At 41.1% G+C, this 7,674-nt stretch overlaps 1 non-coding gene across 1 annotated transcript; it reads right to left on the bottom strand.

Moving 5' to 3' along the window:
- Positions 1-2,150: 2,150 nt before the first annotated feature.
- On the bottom strand, positions 2,151-2,257 carry LOC141636178 (small nucleolar RNA R71). The gene has a single exon (XR_012540808.1). It is a non-coding gene; the product is annotated as a small nucleolar RNA R71 (small nucleolar RNA).
- Between the last annotated feature and the right edge of the window lie 5,417 nt (positions 2,258-7,674).

The raw sequence follows: 7,674 nt of genomic DNA, 5'->3' as shown, positions 1-7,674 counted from the left end.
TCCATCTACTTCCGTGTTTTTGTACATTATTGCAGAAATGTGAAGAATTCAACGGAAATTGAGCTAAATCCGTCCCCGACTATCCTGCATTGCAACTGACGTGAAGTATTGACTCGAGGAATGAGCTTGGTGCGTATTTCAAAGCCCAAAAGACAAATCCACGAGATTATAGAAGTCAAGTAGCAGCTAAAGCAGTCGATCGACCACTACCTTCAGTCGATCGACCAACATGCGGGTTCCAGAAACTACTGTACACTGCAAAGCAGTCGATCTACCGGTCATCTCAGTCGATCGACCACCCCGCTACTCAGACGAGAATTAAAAGATCGAGGAAAGCAAGCCCATTATGTTTAGGTTTTGATAATAACTTGTTACGTATGTTTGCTATATAACGTAACCTAGAACATCATATAAAGGCATCCAATTTTGATCCCAGTTTTTATCTAAGTTTCACATTCAGTTTTAGAATATCATAGTTAGGGTTTGGAATATTGGTTGCATCGGATTTTCATTCATACTTCTAATCATTCCGTTACTATTCTTCTGCAATTTTCGGTATTCCTTCTGTTCTACTTTCAGTTCATCTTTATTTCGTTGTTAGATATAGAATTGTTAGTTAGAATCTAAGCCAAATATCGTTTATGTTAATTGTTTGTTCTACTATTTTTAGCATGAATTCAGTAGTCTTTATCGTCAATATTATTGTTATTTTAGCCATAGCCATGCGTAGCTAAATCAATTGTGCTAGGATGTAGGGGAATTATAGCGTAGGCGGCGTAGTATTAATTTGGACTGAAATCGCGTGTCAGTCGGTCGACTGCCATACCTGGTCGATCGACTGACCACGTGAGGTTACCTTTCATTTTAATTGATTTTAATGTTGTATTTAACGAATCTAATGCATGCGACCAGTTAGATGCTTAATTTATGACTGACCCATTAGATCGAAAGATAGGGAAAGTTGTTAGATCACCAATTAAAATGACTAAACTGTGCTGAGATCGAAAGATAGGTAAAGTTTAGATTATTAGTCACTTTTCAGGACGAGAGTCGGTATTAGTGATATTAGGGACCTATAGCGAGATCGAAAGATGCTATCTGTTAAGAGTGGACCGAGAGGACCTCTTCTTTCCCGCTTTACATGTGTTCGATTTGGACCTGTTTAGTATGCTGCCGCCGAAACTATAACAAACCAACCATCCTAGTACCTCTTTTTATACTTGATTTCATCCGTTTGCTTAGTTCACTTTATTTTATTGCTCATTAGTTGTAGACCAAATCCAATCAAACCCCCACCTTATTGTTACCTTAGACCGAATTTAAACAACTAGAAATTACGTCTGCCTCTCTGTGGTTCGACCCGACTGCCACTAGCTATAGTTGTAGTTAGAGTTTATAAATATTATTTTTGACACCTCACGACGGGTATCAAATTTTGGCGCCGTTTCCGGGGAGGCAATTGTTCTAATTTTTAGTTGTTTTTATTTAGTCTTTCTTTAGTTTAAGGGACTTCCGTTCCTTAAACTTTTCTTATATTCTTTTTGTAGTTTCCTCTTATGCGTAGGTCACAGGGTGGTGAACTAGTACCATTAAATCCTAAGATCGAGAAATCCTTGCGCGAGTTGAGACGATCACAAAGGGTATTACCGACAGAGGAAGAGCTGAGTACTCTGTCAAGCTACTACGAGAAAGCTCTGTTCGAAGGAGATCCACCTACATCTCCTGCTTCAATTTCTTCAACGAGAGTTACTTCTCCAGAAATTCCCAGTCATGGTGAAGAAGCAACCATTTCTAGTCAATCAGAGCCTACAGCTGCGAATCTCTACAAAGGATTCGAACTACCTGGGGAGGCGAGAAAATTTGAGCCAAAGCCTTCCTATATTAACCTGGTTGAGAGAAACCAGTTCGGAGGAGCTGCAAATGAAGATGCAGCCAGGCACATGGAGATTTTTATTGATTATTGTTGCTCTATACCCCCGCCGGCCGGTGTGACCCAAGATCAGATCAAGGAGACCATGTTCATTTTCTCTCTTCGTGGCGCTGCAAGAGAGTGGTATAGAGATCTGGACCGAGCCGCCCATGGGATCACCGACTGGAATTCCTTAGCCCTGGCATTCTACAAAAAGTACTTCTCTGCCTCGAAGACGAATGCCATTAGAGCACAGATCACGAGCTTTAAACAAGGGCCTGATGAGAACTTCCATGAAGCATGGGTCCGTTTCAAGAAACTGGTGCGAACCATACCGCACCATGGGTTCGAAAAATGGTGTCTTTGCAACCAGTTCTATAATGGGCTGTATGACGATCGAGGGCTATTTTGGATGTTTGCGCCCAATGGCCGATTTTTGAGAACATGGGAGAGACTAAGGGGTGGAAGATCATCGATGATTTGGCCACTCATAAGGCTGAATATGGGAATTCGAGAGGAAACAAGAGGAGAGCTGCTGAATCTTCCTCTGTTGCTGCACTAGAAGCTCTCACTACAAGGTTTGACAAATATGACTTGGGAGGAGCTTTTAAAGGTGGGATGTACCATGTTAACGCTGTTTCAGATGGTCCTTTCGTCTGTAGAAGATGTGGAGCTGAGGGGCATGTCTCAGAAAATTGTTCTGTCCCCTTTGAGTCTTGTGCTACCTTTCAACACTATAGGCAGACAAACACGTACTATGAGCCGAATGTCCACCCCAACTTGAGGTGGAGTAGCCAGAATGTCCTGAATCCGACTCAACCTCCACAACAGCAGCAGCAGCAAGCTTATGTGCCCCCTCATCATAAGCAACAACAATACCAAAAGCCTCCTTATGTGCCGCAACAGCAACAACAATCCCATGGTTCTAATTTTACTGAGTTTAAGAACTTGCTGCTGAAGGAGTTCCAAGCTAGAGAGGCCGGGATGAAGCTACTAGAGAGCCCAATTTCTCAATTGGCTAGTAAGAGTACCACTCGAGCTCCCGGACACTTGCCGACTCAAACTGACCAGAAAGAGACCCTGAATGCCATTACTTTGAGGAGTGGGTCTACCCTGGAGGGGCCTGCTATGGTCGAGGATGCCCCTGAAAAGAATGAGGCGGAACCGAGTCAAAAGAAATCTTTAACGAAAAATAACAAGAACAAGGCGTCTACCAGGTATATCAGACGATCGACTGATATACCCGGTCGATCGACTGATATGCGGGTTACAGGAGCTTCGAATCGACATCTCGATTGATCGACTGAGCAAGGTGGTCGATCGACTGAGACCCCTACTGATATTGAGAAATTTCGTCCTTCAATGCCCGATAATTTAAGAGACCATATGTTCCGGGGTTCGACAACTCCGAAAGTATTGGGGCAAGACCCGAGTTCTGATGGGTCCATCCCGATTCCGAAGTTCGACCCAATGTCGGTCAATGGCGCGCATTTGAGACGGTCTGAGGAGGGTTCAAGCTTCAATAGGGAGAAGGTGGTGGACTTTCAGCCTAAGTCCACGGATGCCGGCATGCGAGACTTAGAAGAGAGGGCTAAGGTACTTCTCTCAACCCCATATCCAGAGAGACTAGTGCCGACAAAGGAACATGTATCTTTCAATAAATTTGAAAAGGTTATTCGTAGTTTGAATGTACAAGTTCGTTTCCTTGAGTTGGTCAATCAAGTGCCTGCCAACACTAAATTCATGAAACAACTCTTGTCTAAGAAAAAGTCACTTGAAAATGTGCATACTATCGCATTAACCAAAGAGTCATGCTCTTATTTGTCTCATCGCACCCATAAGCTAGAGGACCGGGTAGCTTTTTTCTGTCCTTGCAATATAGGTACCTTCTCTATTGAGAAGGCATTATGTGACTTAGGAGCTAGTATAAGCGTCATGCCTTTGAGTCTAGCTAGGAAGCTCAAATTGACTAGGTTCGCAGTGACAGATATGACAGTACAGATGGCTGACCGATCTGCGGTCCAGCCAATAGGAGTCTTAGAGGACATCCCCGTCCAAATAAGGAAGTTTTTCTTCCCCGTCGACTTCGTTGTACTTGACATGCCTGAGGCTGAGGATGCCCACATTCCCATTATTTTGAGTAGGCCATTTCTGCACACTGCTGGTGCAGTCATAGATGTCGGTCTAGGAACCTTGACTTTTAAAGTGGGCAAGCATTCTATTGTTTTTGCCCAAACTGTCTAAGAAAAAGGACCCCATGTGGCTGTGACTTGTAACACGGTTTCGACAAGAAATCGTACTTTGTGCTTCCCGATTTACCTATCTCTATTCTGTTGTAACCCCTCCGCCCCAGATTGGGAGCAAATTGGAGGAAGATTTGTCTATTTCGATATTGCGGGGAGATGGTTTGGGAAGGAAGAGCGTGCAAGTCACTCGGTGCGAAGAAGCCAATCATTTCACGAGGAGGTCTTGGTTGCCTTAGTTATGCCACTGATGAGGAAGTTGATGACGAGCCGGTCAGGGCAAGGGAGTCCGACTTGGACTTTGATGAGCAAGAAGAGGTCATTGACTGGGGAGATGATGAAAGTGTTGATCCGTTGAGCCATACGGACGTGGAAGCTAAGAAGGGTGCAGCTGATAAGATAAGCACCGTTGAGGCTACCTCTAGTAGCCAGAAGCCGACGAAGTGGGCCATTCCGTGGCCGTTCTTGATCAACTACTAGTTGATCACATGTCCTCCAAAACTTTTTATTTGCTTTTGTTAAACACTTTTTATTGCTTTTGTGTGCGCGAAACTTCACATTTATTTTGCCTGCTTAGGATTTTATGCGTTTGAGACTTTATTTTGGGTTTTGCGCAATTTTGGGCGCGTCTTAATGGGCATTAGCAGGTTTTTAGACCTCTTTAGCTCAAGTAATTGAGCAAATACGAAGAAATAAGAAGTAATAAAGAAGATTTTCAACGATCGATCGCCTCGAGTGGTCGATCGATCGATCCTGCAGTTCCAGGAGCTATCTTTGTTCCTTTCACCTCGGTCGATCGACTGAGTGATGTGGTCGATCGTCCGACCTGCATTGCTGTACCTGTTTACGACCTCTCTCCTGCTATGTTTGGTCGATTTGCGGAATTAAGGGAGTTTTCTACTCCAATTTATCTTCCGTCATTTATTTATTTCTTCTATTTTTCTCAAGTTTGCACATAATACCGCTTCATTATTGTCTTTCTCGATTTAATGCGTGGTATTTTGTTTGACATTTCAGGTACTTATTAGTAGCATCACTGCTCATCAAAACCTCCTAGCTCACGCCTGGTTTGGGGAGGTTTCCTTTTGTCGCGCTTAAAGTCTTGTAAGTTCCCGATTTTCACTTCATGTCAATTTTATTTGTTTATTTTCCCGCAAATTCCCATTTCTCTTTTCTTCATTACATGATTTTGCACAATGGGGACATTGTGCGATTTGGTTTGGGGAAGGGTTTTGCGTCGCATATCATTTGCTTGCATTCACGTTTACATTTTGTTTTGCATTCTTTATTTCATTCTTATATTCAAAAAAATTCAAAAAAAAATTTCAAAAAATTTCAAAAATTTCAAATAAAATGCATGTTTATTTTAGCATATAGGTCGAGTCGGAACGGTAGTATTTCAAGGATGATATTGCATTTGCATTTGTTTTGCCTAAGCCTTGCTTGATTAACATGTTATTAGTAGAATCATATAAGTGCATATCCACGAGTATTCGTTAATTATTTGCTGAACTTGAGACTTGACTTTGAAAATTGGCAAACTACATCATATTTCTGAGATTTAGAGCCTATAACTGGTGACATCTATGACCGGTTTATTTAGGAATGTGAGTAGTACTCCTTATAAGACATGTCATATCAATTTGCATAAATATGAACTTAATCTGCTTAATACCTGTATGCATTCGGTTTGTGGTTTGTTGACACATGTGGTAGAGGTTTCCCTTTATTCGTTTTGCCCATGAACCCCACATTGCCAAAAATAGCCTTTTTGTCCCATTACTACATCCTACATATAGCCTGTCCTTTGTCACGCAAGTAGTCCGTGTCCTTGGGATTGTTACTTAGTTTTTGGTAGTAAATGCTCTTAATGAGATTTAGTTGGGAGAATGAAAAGAAAGGAAGGAAAGAAACAAAATTGAAAAGAAAAGAAAAGAAGTGAAAAAGAAATTATTCGAAAAAAGAAAGAAAAAGAGGTTCTGTACTGTTGAAGCAGTCGATCGACTAGCATCATAGGTCGATCGACTGAGGTTCGAGAAAAAGGAATCAAATTTGCATAATTCAAATCCTTATCTTTTGGCGATTTTTGCTCCCATGTTTTATTCTTATCTTATGGGGAATTAGTTGATTACCTTTATACCTGGAGATTGTGAGATTTGTGCTTGCTATAGCACCATTTCATTTGTTTTTGAGCAAGAAGTTGGATGTTGCCATATGGTTCCGTTTCGGTACTAGCTTGATCACCTGTACCTCCACTTTTCCATAAATGTTTTGCCTCTTCTTACCCATACCTCACATATCCACATATATACCTCGGCATGTGTCATGGTCTCTTGTTGGTTGGAATGCGTATGTACGGTCATAGAGATTGCTTTCATATTATATTGCAGACATGTTCTTATAGGTCGTAGTTAGGTGAGTGTCACTACAAATGAATTCTTTCTATTTTTACATATATTCACCTGTGCTTATTTGAGTGATATGAGCGACCCGTGAGAGTCTAATTTGATAAGTCTCTACAGTTGACGGTTCAGCAGTTTTTAACGACTACATAACTCGTTTGCATGATTCATTTGCTAATTGATTGTTGGTTGTGCATTAAATTGGTTTAGGCTTTACATGTTGCATTTCGCTCTCAGATTGAACTCGTTCCATTAGGTCATTAGATCGAGTCTAGTTCTTGCTTGGGGACAAGCAAGGGTTTGGTTTGGGGAAGTTTGATGCGTGTCTTTTATATGATGTTTTACATTCCATTTTACACGCATTTCAGAGCTCATTCATGTAGTTTATGCTACATTTCTCCCTATTTCCGTCTACTTCCGTGTTTTTGTACATTATTGCAGAAATGTGAAGAATTCAACGGAAATTGAGCTAAATCCGTCCCCGACTATCCTGCATTGCAATTGACGTGAAGTATTGACTCGAGGAATGAGCTTGGTGCGTATTTCAAAGCCCAAAAGACAAATCCACGAGATTATAGAAGTCAAGTAGCAGCTAAAGCAGTCGATCGACCACTACCTTCAGTCGATCGACCAACATGCGGGTTCCAGAAACTACTGTACACTGCAAAGCAGTCGATCTACCGGTCATCTCAGTCGATCGACCACCCCGCTACTCAGACGAGAATTAAAAGATCGAGGAAAGCAAGCCCATTATGTTTAGGTTTTGATAATAACTTGTTACGTATGTTTGCTATATAACGTAACCTAGAACATCATATAAAGGCATCCAGTTTTGATCCCAGTTTTTATCTAAGTTTCACATTCAGTTTTAGAATATCATAGTTAGGGTTTGGAATATTGGTTGCATCGGATTTTCATTCATACTTCTAATCATTCCGTTACTATTCTTCTGCAATTTTCGGTATTCCTTATGTTCTACTTTCAGTTCATCTTTATTTCGTTGTTAGATATAGAATTGTTAGTTAGAATCTAAGCCAAATATCGTTTATGTTAATTGTTTGTTCTACTATTTTTAGCATGAATTCAGTAGTCTTTATCGTCAATATTATTGTTATTTTAG

Source organism: Silene latifolia, chromosome Y (genome assembly GCF_048544455.1).
Source record: "Silene latifolia isolate original U9 population chromosome Y, ASM4854445v1, whole genome shotgun sequence".
NCBI classification, from domain to species: Eukaryota; Viridiplantae; Streptophyta; class Magnoliopsida; order Caryophyllales; family Caryophyllaceae; genus Silene; species Silene latifolia.
Note: the sequence above shows the minus strand (reverse complement) of the source record. Positions and strands in the feature narration are given on the sequence as shown.